The 12,300-nt window shown below is 37.7% G+C and overlaps 1 long non-coding RNA gene across 2 annotated transcripts in view; it reads right to left on the bottom strand.

The window, feature by feature from the left end:
• Window positions 1-12,300, bottom strand: part of LOC140697438 (uncharacterized) — a 432,985-nt gene that overhangs the window by 336,015 nt on the left and 84,670 nt on the right. The window lies entirely within an intron of this gene.

Here is a 12,300-nt window from a genome sequence, read left to right as displayed (position 1 = left end):
GGTTAACAGCACAAGAGATAAGTAAGTATAGGTCTTGGAAAATTATAAGATACAGTCAGTATTTATCCCTGATTTATCAGAGATTTGTCTCTGAGAGCTAAAATGCAGAATCCTTCCTATTAAGAGAGTCTTTGCATTATCAATACAAGGAAAGACTATATTTAAATAAGCTGCCAAAATACCCCCTCCCAAAAAAAGAAAGAAAAAGAAAAAGAAAAAAACAGCTCAGTAACTATGCAATTTCATTTGCTTCTGTTGGTGTTTGAAAGCTACAGTCTCTTTAGTTCTGTAGCTAACATCCTGCTCTGGATTTGGGAGATTCTTTATCTTTAGGGCTTTTCCTTCAATGCCACTTTCACTGTGCTCTAGCCAGACATCCTATCAGTGGTCATCTTCTCTCCTCGGATAAAATTATTCTTAATCACTGCACCTACGCCTACCCTTGTCCCACAGTAACACTAGCAATGGGATGTATGCCAGGATCTGTAAGAATTTCCAACCATCAAGGAGAGACGATCTTTTTTAAGGTCATGCTGCTCTCAGATCTTTCTCTGGCTTCATTAGAACTGAAATATTTTGTTTACTTTTTCTTCGAGGTCTTGCCTCATTTCCAGTTACAATGGATTATGACAGATAAGATGAATTGATTTTTATACAATTCTAGATAATATATTATCCTTTCTAGAGAAAATAATAGTCTAACACTTTAATAAAAAAAAAAACAATTCCGTCACCATGGAACACAGGTGGGAGGAAATTTTTGGTCAGGAGCCCTTTATTTTCTTCTCCAAATCACAAAAAATGGAAGGTTATCCAGCTGACCTATGCACAGAACTAGTCCTAGGTTAGAGAAACAACTTAATTAATAGCCTTGGCATACAAAACAGCAATTTAAACAGCCAGGTAATGGATTTCCAGGGTCAGACTCTGGAACTCAACTATCGACACAGCTACAAAAGCAAGTGACTGTACAGCTACTGCAGAGCTGCTTTTATTGCCAAGGTTGTTATACACACATAGGTTTCAATATATATTTTGTCCCTCTCAAATTGCCATCACATTGCTAAAAAGCAAGAACATTCAGACCAGAAAATTGAGTTATTTTTTATAAGTAAAGTTAAGTAGACAGCAGCTGCAGGATTAATATATTCCCTTGATTTACTTTTTATTTACAGATGCACATTTTCATTAGCTGGGATTTGAACAGAATGGATTTTTACAACAAAAGCAAGAGCAGCCCAATTCTGGCTTTTATACACAGATGGGCTCCTCTCTGTCTCCCTGGACAGTTCTGAGTGTATCTTCTTCCAACACAGCCCAGATGCGTCTATTTGTAATGTTCAGCTTGCAGCCTCGAGGAAGAGTACATAATTTCCCTCCCTAATCTGTAGAGCAAATCTCAGATGCAATGTGTTTTCTGTAGATGCAAAGAAGTCCTGGATACTTGGGCTGGAAATGCAAACAATTTCTTTTTCCCCTTCCTCTGATGTAAATTAAGGCATTTCATGCCTCTGAGATGATTTCGTCAGTTATCTATCTATATTTGCTACAATGATTTCCTAAATAGCCTTAGGCTGTATTACCTCCCCTTGCCTCAGAAAACAATCTAATTTGTATTGCAAGTGTCCCAGGCTGACCGTTTTGTTTGATCACAGTTATTAGACTATTCTCTAATGCTCTGAAATGTTTATTGTTTTAGACTTTGAACCACAGTAGTTATAAAATAGCCACAGATTCTCAAAATTCTTTATATGTGGCACACATTCTCATTGACCAGTCCTATTTGTGTTGATGCCCAAGAAATGCTTGCTTACTGAATAAATGCACCATAGACGTGGCGGAGAACTTGAATGTCTCTAATTAAACAGCCCTGCCTTTTGGAAACGGTGCTGCTAGGACATCATCAGGAGCTCTGATTTAGGATGTTACTGAATTTTCTGTCAGAGGAACAATACGGTATCCCATACTATTAAGACATGGATAGGGTGTGATGCTACTGAAGTGGCCAAGGCAGTAAATAGGCATCAAAATGATGGATGGTGGATATCTAGAGTGCTGGATGGAGGTGACAGGACCCAAAGTCATCATGACTTCAGAAGTACAATTGCAGAGGGCATCTGAGCCCTGACCCCAAGATATGTGCCCTGCCTTTTTCCTTATTCTTATTCCTTGCTAGGCTCTCAGATTGACCAAAGGAAGTTAAAGAACTGGGGTGGCAGTGAAGATTTACACACTCCATGCTTTTATCCTTATCTCTGTGCCTAAAAAAATTAGGGAACTTGGTTGAAAAGAAAAGACAGGAACTAAAACATGAGCAAAATGACCAGGACATCTCCCTGCTAACTCTCCTTGCAAGCCCATTGTCTGAGGCTCAACTTTCCACTTCCCCCTGCCACATTTCTGTCCATATTTATGGATGAGTGGGTTACCATGAGGCAAAGACAGATTAGTTTAAAATCTGAAACTATTAAATGTTTGCTTGTTGGATTACATCTCCCAGTTATTTTACCAGTAGCGTGGCAAGCAGGGTGACTTGAAAAAGTAAACAGCATCACCCCTTTCCATGCCAAATATAGAAAAAGAACTAAAATTATGCTCCCAAGCACCGATGGTGATCCCTACTCTAGCAAGCCCGAATGAGCAATATACCTTTTAAACTACAGTGGTGAAAAAGGAAGCTCAGTTCCCTTTCCAAAGGATATCACACAGCCAGAAGCCCCATCAGCTCAAGTTTTACATGCACTTCCAGGTAAAGATCTGTGCACCAAATTTCAAGCCAGATTATATTTTCCAACAGTTCATCTGATTTCTTGAAATCTGCGATATTATAATATCACTCTCAGTTTCAAGAACCTGAGTGGTTAAGTCACAATTTAAATGTCCCTTCTTACCAAATCCTGTGGAAATAACCCTCTTTGAACTTGACCTTCCTTTTAGAGGCAATATTTGTTGTGGGGAATTTATAGTCAGTGTTTGGTGCTTAGGTTTTATTTGTCCAATTTTTTAACGTAGCATGAGTTCTTCTGAGATTCACCTCTGCTTAGCTAAGGCAATCATAGAATAAAAACAAATACATAAATAAAAAGGATTTTTTTTTTCCCCAGAAATACTGACACAACCTTAGCCAGAATGGAGGGAGTCGCGGAGCCGTAATAATAAAAGTAGCAAACGTTAGCAATCTGCTTCATAGCATGAAATAAAATGCATTTCCGTAAAAACATGAGCACGGCTCCAACTGTAATTTTTCACACAGCTGTGATAACAGAACGATAAAAGTGATAAGGCATAACAATTCCTGAGTAAACACACATACAAAATGAAGTGGAAGCTCAGATCTAAAGTGTTTTGTTTTACTTGCAGACTCTAAACATACCAGGGCTGATGCTTTAATTTTTTTTGAACAGCTATCAATTTTGTTCACTTGTGCAATTTAATGGATGCTAGAGGCTTCCAAGAAATATGCTGCATTAAGAGATATTCTCCCTCAGACTGTGCATATGACACTTTGTCACTTCGAAATATTATACACTTTTGAACAGATATCCTATCTAGTGCCTCTTGATAAGAAAAAAATAGCAAAAGCAGTCCCAATGAATCTTTCCTGTGGAGAAAAGAATTTCATCCCCTTAGAAATTCAGTGATTCTGTCCCTGCCTCTCAGAAATGTGTCTCTTCCAAGGTAAGAGAACACTTCTTTAATCATGAGAACAAATGGGTATTTGTCCAACAATGAGAACAATTCTTTTTCTAAAGTAGAAATATACCTTCTAGAATGTTCTTGGGGCAAATAAGTGATTTTTTAAAGCACAAAAATGATACAAGATACTCAGAAAAAAAAAGATGATTACATATTTTCATAAGTATTCATCACTATCTCTGTAGAATACTCTGTGACCTTAGGATCAAGGCATGGTTAAAGCACAGAAATAAGTACCAAACTTATTATTTCTCCCTTAGAGTAAAGAGCTGCTCTCCCACCCACATTAAGTCTGTGAACCCTTACGTCCAGTAGCCACAAAACACGTGCTAAGCTGTGGCTCTCATCTTCTAAATGCCTTTCCCCTTGACGTGGTACACACTTATTGATTCATTTTTTTTTGTTTTTTAGCAAACATACATTAAAGCACCTCCAATGGGCAAGGGAGCGTAGAGACTATTACAATAGTTGTGGTAGAACTACCTGTTCAACAAAGATCTGTGTTCCCACCTCACAGTGTCAGGGAAGCATCTTCTAGACAGACGCTCTATTTCCTGGTCTTTCTTTGCATCTAGCCATAGCCAGGTGACTACGAAGTGTAAGCAGAAGAGAAGTCCACCCTTTGGGCCAACCTGGTTAAGAAGCCTAGGCTTCCTGTCTACTCACTCTTGTCATTACATGGCATCCTTGGAAGCCACATGTTGAAGACGGCAGTGCCCCAAGATGGGAAAAGCCTGGTGGCTACATCAACGTACAGAAGACTGTCTGCCAGAGATCACACTGAAGTGTTGTAAGAGTGAGAATAAACGTCAGTTGTGCTAAACTATTTTGATTTGGGGATGTATCTGTTACAATAATTGACACAATCTTATATAAGAATCTTGTTCTCAGGAGCTTACCTTTAGTAAGAGAGAGAACTACTTTGAATACTTTTGGAGAAAATAATCAGGTATATTTCTCTAAGATAACATGGGTGATAAGGCAAGTAACCAAAAATTATACTTTATAATATCATCAACATAGTAAGATTAAGGGGTCTGAGTTTCAAAGCAAGGCAGGATCAGTTAAATCTAGAGTTGGTGGAAAAGGCAACATGAAGAAGGAGCCTTTTTAACTTGATTTCAAATGATGGATAGCAGCGTGACAAGTAAGAAATGAAGTTGAAAGGCATTTCAGGCTCAGGGAACTGTGTGATCAAGCGGGGAGGAAATAAAGTGCAATGATTTGGGAACAGCGAGTCGTCTGCATAAAGGATGACAGCCTGCACAAAAGTAGCCAAGAAACAGTTAAACATAACCTCCCAAGTTGCTATACTTCAGCACTTCCTGATGACCTGATGTGCAAATTCTCAAGTCACAACTTTGGCACTGTGGAGGGATCACTATATATTGGGGGAAGGTCATCTCATCTTAAAAGTTTTTTTCTCCTTTTTCCAAAAACTCCAGGCACTAGAACACTTCTATTACAATTGTAGATAACGAGAGAGTGATACAAGGGTTTCAAAGATCTGAGAAGTCACAGAATAGAGAGGGACAAAGCACATACGTGGTGAGCTCCCACATGAAAAAGGAAATAATTCCTCTAGATATTGACATTTTTCAAGATGATGAAAGAGATAGAAATCCTCTAGGCCCCAAAATGTGTGCATCTGTAGAGTTGTCAGTGATGACAGTGCAAATGCTACTACATCAATTAATTACAGGGCTTTCTTCAACTTTATAAACGAGTTTAAAAAAACTCTGATCTTAAAATTCAAAGATCTGATAAATAAACATTCTTTCAGAGATGGACATCGTTCACAAAGAGTGACTGGGAAATCTAGATGATGAGAGGAGGGAACAGTATAGCTAAGGAGTTCCCCAACCTGATTTTGAAGGGATTGAAAATTAAGATCAGAATCCTACCATGCAATAATTATTCTTCAATATTCCTTTATACTTGAGTTGATAATTTAGAAGATTACAAATAACTTTCATTCCATAGTATAAATATGCTCATTCTTTAGAATGTTTCTTTTAGGAATTCTTTTATTGACAAATGATAAATGATTCAATAAATAATGTTTATCAAGAAAACATATCTATATTACATTTCAGTTTACATATAGAATTGCTCTTTTATAGACAAATGTCTATTGGCACACAACTCCACTTCTCTGCAAAAGGCCAGACAGGTCTTGTGCACAAAAAGAGAGAACATTCTCCTTTCTTCAAAGTCCATCTTTGTCAAGGGTGCAGAAAAGACCCACTGTTATGGACGTAACATTGTGTCTTTCCAAAATTCACAGGCTGAAACCCTCCCCCTCATGTGATGGCGTTAGAGGGTGGGGCATTTGACAGGTAATTAGAAATAAATGAGGTCATGAGGGGGAAGACCCCATGAATGGGATTAGTGCCCTTATGAGAGTCAGGAGAGAATTTGCTTCCATTCTCTGTTCTCCGTAATGTGAGGACACTGTGAGAAGTTGGCAGTCTGCAAACTGGAAGAGGGTTCTCACCGGAATTCAACCATGCTGGCACCCTGATCTCAGATTTCCAGCCTCCAGAACTGTGATAAATAAATTTCTGCTGTTTAAAAGCCACCCAGTCTTTGGTATTTTGACTAAGACACTTGCCCAAATTTAAACCACTTCCTACTACCTCCTTTTTAGAAGTTTAAAGCACAGAGTCTGACTATGAAAAGAAAAATGTTCCCTTGCTTTTGTTTGCCTGTTTAAAGGCATACATAGTTTTCAAGCTTTTTTGCAAATATTAGGTTTCCTAGTGTTCTGTGTTGCCTGTTCAGCTTCTCTTGGGCTAGGGAATAGAAGTCAGAGGCTCATTTCCAAGAGAGTACTGTGTAGAAAAAAGCTGCAAAGAAAAGGTGTGGAGTGAGCAAATGAAGCAAGCTTAACAGTTTCCTCCAACAGCTTGGCAATAGCTTTGCGTGCCCAGACTAACCATGCCAATCCTGATTCTCACAGCCAAATACATCCTTCCTTGCTGTCCTCACTTCTTGTCCTATTATCTTGCTTCTTCCTACCCTATGCTACAATAATTTACAGGAAGAAAAGTTTGGATAAATGTATGTATGCTTTAAAAAGAAATTTTCATTTAAATTGATGCAAACGTCAAAGGAAGACAAGAATATCCCCTTTCTGCACAGATGAGTAGCTCTTTTTCCTTTTAAGATTTTTTTTCAGAAAATCTAAAATATGTAAAGCTGGAGATTATTTTGGATAGCAAAGAAAGGATATGTACTCTGAGCATAAATAAGAAATTTTTTCTGAAACCTTACTTCTTGCTATAATGGAAAACAAATTAGCACCATGCATTTTCTTAAGAACATTTTCCCTGAAAAAAATATTAATGACTTAATTCAAAGACCTAAACTTGAATCAAATTTTCTCTTTAGTAATCTCTGACTCCACATGATTCCCTGGGCCTTCTCTCCCATCTGAACCACCTTCCCCTGGTTAGTCCTCCATGGAGTCATGAAAACAGGCTACATAAAAATGCAGACTTCATAGCACTACACCCTGGATAAATTAACTCAATACCTAATTCCAGCTTTAAGAAAGCATACACAGGGAACTATATTCAATATCTTGTAGTAACTTATGGTGAAAAAGAATATGAAAACAAATCATATGTATGTTCATTTATGACTGAAGCATTATACTGTACACCAGAAATTGACACAACATTGTAAACTGACTACATACTTCAATAAATATATATATTTTAAAAAGAAAGCATACAACTCACTATATTATCTCCTTTTTTTTTAATGTGCCAACCTCACTTCCTCTCTCCCATTTCCTTACCCTCCATCAATAACAACTTACTTTGATTCATATTAACATACCATAGTGTTTCATGCCCCCAATTAATTTGTTCATTCTGCTTGTTTTGCATGCGATAAACCTCTCTTCCTTTGTTCACTTAGTGAGCTCCTACTCATCTTCCAAACCCTTTGTATCAGTCAGAGTTCACAGTAGGAAAGAGAAGCCACTCCAGGGATATCGGATAGGAAGGCATTGAATGCAGGGAATGAAGTGTCAAAGAAACAGTTGAGAGGATTAGAGTAACACAAATCAGGGGCCACCAATAAGCTTTCAGGTCACAACTCTGCAGGTGTGATCCAGAAATTGAGAGCTGCTGCTGACAGTCAGAGGTCAGAAAGCTACCAGAACTACTGCCTATGTCACAGCTGCCCCTACAGCCAAGAGGGATGACTTGGCAGTGAAACAAGAAATCTGATCACTGTAAAAAAAGAAAAACAATGTTTGCTGGATCCTTATATGTCAGCTGGCATCACTGCTGAAGGGAGAATGATTCTATTCGTTCCTGCTTTGCAAATTGTGCGCTACTGCACCTCATTACAGTTTTTAGCCTTTCAACCTCTATCAAGGTATAGGGACACTGAAGAGAAGGAAATCGGTGCTGAGTATCAATGTTAGGAATCACATCCTCTGTTAAGCTCTTCTATGGACCTTCCACCTTCTAAGAGTCTTGGTTAATCATTCCCTCCACTATATCACCTCTTTACCAAGCATATTCTTCTATGATTTGAGTAGTCCCACCATGTTGTAATATTTGTGGGCATATATATAGTTCATATATTATAAATACCTGATTATTATTTTATTCATCTTTTTAAAATCCCCAGTGCCTAGCATAGTTTCTGGCACATAATATGTCTCCACTTAATATAATTAAGTAGCACTTCAATTTGCAAAAAATATTAACTTTGAAAGGCAAAATTCTCACATTCAATCTTCTCTTTCAGTAGATTTGAAAAATATATAGAGCTGGAGAGTAATGACACTGAACTCTCTTGAGATTTCAGTAAATTCTCCTTTTGATAGAAGAAGAATATCTCAGGATTTTATTCAATTAAAATGCAAATTTGAGGATTCTTTGGTTCTAGTAGCTATTCTACTCATTGTACTCTCCAGTGATCAATTTGCTCTTCCCAATAGAGGATAGAAAATCAGGCATTTTATTGCACTGCTTTAAATTATACTTCATTTATGCATTGTGTTAAATAACCTCTGGGCATGCTTATAAGCCTCACAAGGGAAAACACAGCAAGCAATTTGCATTTATGTGCTAATATAGACTAAATATCAAAAGAATGTTCAAATAAGATTCAGAATATATTTTTATATCCCAGTGATAATTGCTTTATTAGAGTGTGGAAGGAGTGGGGCAGCTCTATTGTCACAATGTAGCCTGTGTACAGTCCTATGATTTTAAACCACCAAATAATGTATTTTTAAAAATCCTTCCATTAACAGTAAACGCTGGAGAGGGTGTGGAGAAAAGGGGATCCTCCTATACTGCTGGTGGAAATGTAATCTGGTGCAGCCACTATGGAAAATAGTATGAAGCTTCCTTAAAAAAAACTAAAAATAGACTCAGCATATGATTCAGCAATCCTATTCCTAGGCATACATCTGTAGAAAACTCTAATTTGAAAAGATATATGCAACCCAATGTTCACAGCATCACTGTTTACAATAGCCAAGACATGGAAACAACCTGAATGTCCATCAACAGATGACTGGATAAAGAAGATAGAATACTACTCAACCATAAAATGAATGAAATAATGCCATTTGCAGCAACATGTATGGACATAGAGATTATCATACTAAGTGAAGTAAGTCAGATAAAGATAAATATCATATGGTATCACTTGTATGTGGAATTTAAGAAATGATACAAATGAACTTATTTACAAAATAGAAACAGACTCACAGACATAGAAAACAAACTGATGACCAAAGGGGAAAGGGGAGGAGTGATAAATCAGGAGTTTGGAATTAGCAGATATTAAGTACTATATATAAAATAGATAAATAGCAAAGTCCTACTGTATAGCACAGGGAACTATATTCAGTAGCTTGTAATAACCAATAATGAAAAAGAATATATATATATATATCTGAATCACTATGCTGTGCACCGGAAACTAACACAAAGTTGTAAATCAACTATACTTCAATTAAAAAAAATTCTATAGATGTACAAGGTTCCTCTGGACTCCATACAAATACCCCCTTGTCCACTGGAGGCTTGAAGGGAAAACTAAGATACAGTAAAACTAGCAGTGCCTTTTTAAATACTAAGCTAGAAATGTTTTATGTAAAATTATGTCATGTACTAAGAGAATATTATATGGCTACAGACGAATTTACCTTTTAGTTTCTCTTAAATTCAGTAATAAGAATCGAAAGTAAAATTAGACTACTCTAGAGAAAAATTAAGAGCAGACATTGCAGTTATTAGTAGAGAAATTAACTGCAGGAAATACAACTTCCATCATTAGCTCTAGGTAGTTTGAAGTGTTTCCCTTGACCTTTACAAAGAAGGAAATGAGGTGCCTAGAACTTATGCTGAGAATATCAAAGAAGCAGAATTCATCTGCATTATAGCCTAAATGTATCCTCCCCAAATTCATCAGATATTGAAACCCTAACCCCCACTATAGCTGTATTTGGAGACAGGGCCTCTGAGGAAGTTATTAAGGTTAAATGAGGTCATGGGGGCAGTAGGGCTGGGGAGGGAGAGCTGATCTGATTGAATTAGTGTCCTTGTAAGAAGAGACACCAGAGAGTTCACTTTGTCTCTTCTGGTATCACAGAGGAACAGCCATATGAGGACACAGGGAGAAGGCAACCATCTGTAAGCCAGAAAGAGAACCCTCATCAAAAACGACTGAGCTGGCATCTTGATCTCAGACTTCCAACCTCCAGACTGTGATCAAATACACTTCTGTTGTTTAAACCACTCAGTCCGTGATATTCTGTTATGGCAGCTTAAGCAGACTAAGGCAGATCATCAAGCCAACCAAAAATCCTTCCCCACTCCTGCTCTCACCCACACACAGCACACCTTCAATAAAAGCTGAGGGCCTGGGAGGGGGCATACGAGAAGCAGGTGAAAAGTTCTGAAGTTCTTATGCACTGCTATTAAGGAAAATGCCAAACATATACTTTGTCCCTCTGAGATGTTTCCCTTAAGATTACTCCTGATATAGATAGTTATATGAATAAAATTAATGTTACACTGATTTCAAATGCATAAGTGTGACTTGGCCACCCAAGAAAACCCGGGGCCACAAGTCTTCATTTAGAGCACTGGATTGCAGTAATAGAAATGTGATTGTAGGTTCCACATTCTCACCCATGAGAACTGTAGAAGTTATTTACAGTACACAATGTGTTAAAAATTGTTCTAAATCTTGGCGTTGCAATTGATACTAAGAAGTAGTATCTTTCAAATCATTTAATTATAAGCTAAATCTAAGAGGTAGAAACATTCTCACCATTAATCAAATTAATACTTGCAGGCATTGGACCCACCATTTCCTGGAGAAAGAATTGTAACTAGTAAAGGTTGTATCCCAATTAAATTGGTTTCCTCCATGTCTATTGCCAAATTTTGGCCACTTATAAGGACTGCTGTCAGATCTAAGCTGTGATCTAAAAACTCTACATTCAGAAGTGCCTTTAAATGATCAAAAATACTGTGCTGGTTATAAAGCTTTTATTGCTTAGCTCCAAATCTATCATGTTACACTCTTGTGATCCTGAGGCTAAGACCGTGAAAACTACTCTTGAGACTGGAAGGCAGAGGCAAAAAAGGAATTACTCCTTCCTGTTCCCGTCTCTCTTGTCCAGCACTGGCCCTTCATCCCAACACCAGCACTGGCATTCCTAGCACTAGCGTCACTGCACCCTTCTCAGATGACTTACAGTAAGTCATGCCTCCTGCCCAGTAATCTGAGTCCCAATTTACACAATCCATACTCTTCTAGACTCTGAAAATCCTAACGTCTTTGCTTGTGTGCTCCAGAAAGCTGTGCTTTCTACAGTTGTTATGGCTGGACTTTCCCGTTTTGCTCTTTCAGCTTTACTTAACCAATCCCTAGGTTAGACTGTGTTGAAATACCTGGTGTGGTTCCTGTTTTCCTGAATGGATCTTCACTAATACATAGATGGAAAATGACATTTAAATTTTAGGAAGGTGGACTCAAGTAAAATTTATTTTACATTCCAACTAGACTACTTGAAATTAAAAACTAGCTCAAGCACAAATGGATTATATACATAAAAGACTACTTTCCTTTAGAATCACTTTTTGCCTATACAGTTCAAACAAGCGTAGGTCTGGGGATTTTCTATACAGAAATGGAATTATACCATGTATTTCATTCAGCACATGAACTACTTAACTCTGGTGGCAATGCCTAAAAGATGAGAGGAGAAGCAAAGGAGACTTTAACTTTTGACTTGGTTCTTGTACTGAGCGTTTCACTTTTGCGTTTTAATTTTTTAAAACTTTGTACTGTTGAGGCAAACGGTTTTAGGTTCTTTTACAGGCTTGTTGACAGGATGACCGGCATTGACATGTTAACTGCTTAACACAGTCTCTGGCACACAACAGGTAACCAATTACAGGCAGACATTAACAGACCAGTATTGGCCTCAAGCTTCACCTAAGATGGTAAAAATAATCGCTCACTATAGTTCAAGCCATGTAACTGTCTAGTCCGTTTTCTTTGTGTTGAATGTCCATGAACACTGAACACAGATATGATTTCAAGCCAAAATAA

Source organism: Vicugna pacos, chromosome 7 (genome assembly GCF_048564905.1).
Source record: "Vicugna pacos chromosome 7, VicPac4, whole genome shotgun sequence".
Taxonomy (NCBI): Eukaryota; Metazoa; Chordata; class Mammalia; order Artiodactyla; family Camelidae; genus Vicugna; species Vicugna pacos.
This window is presented reverse-complemented; position numbering and strand designations above follow the sequence as displayed.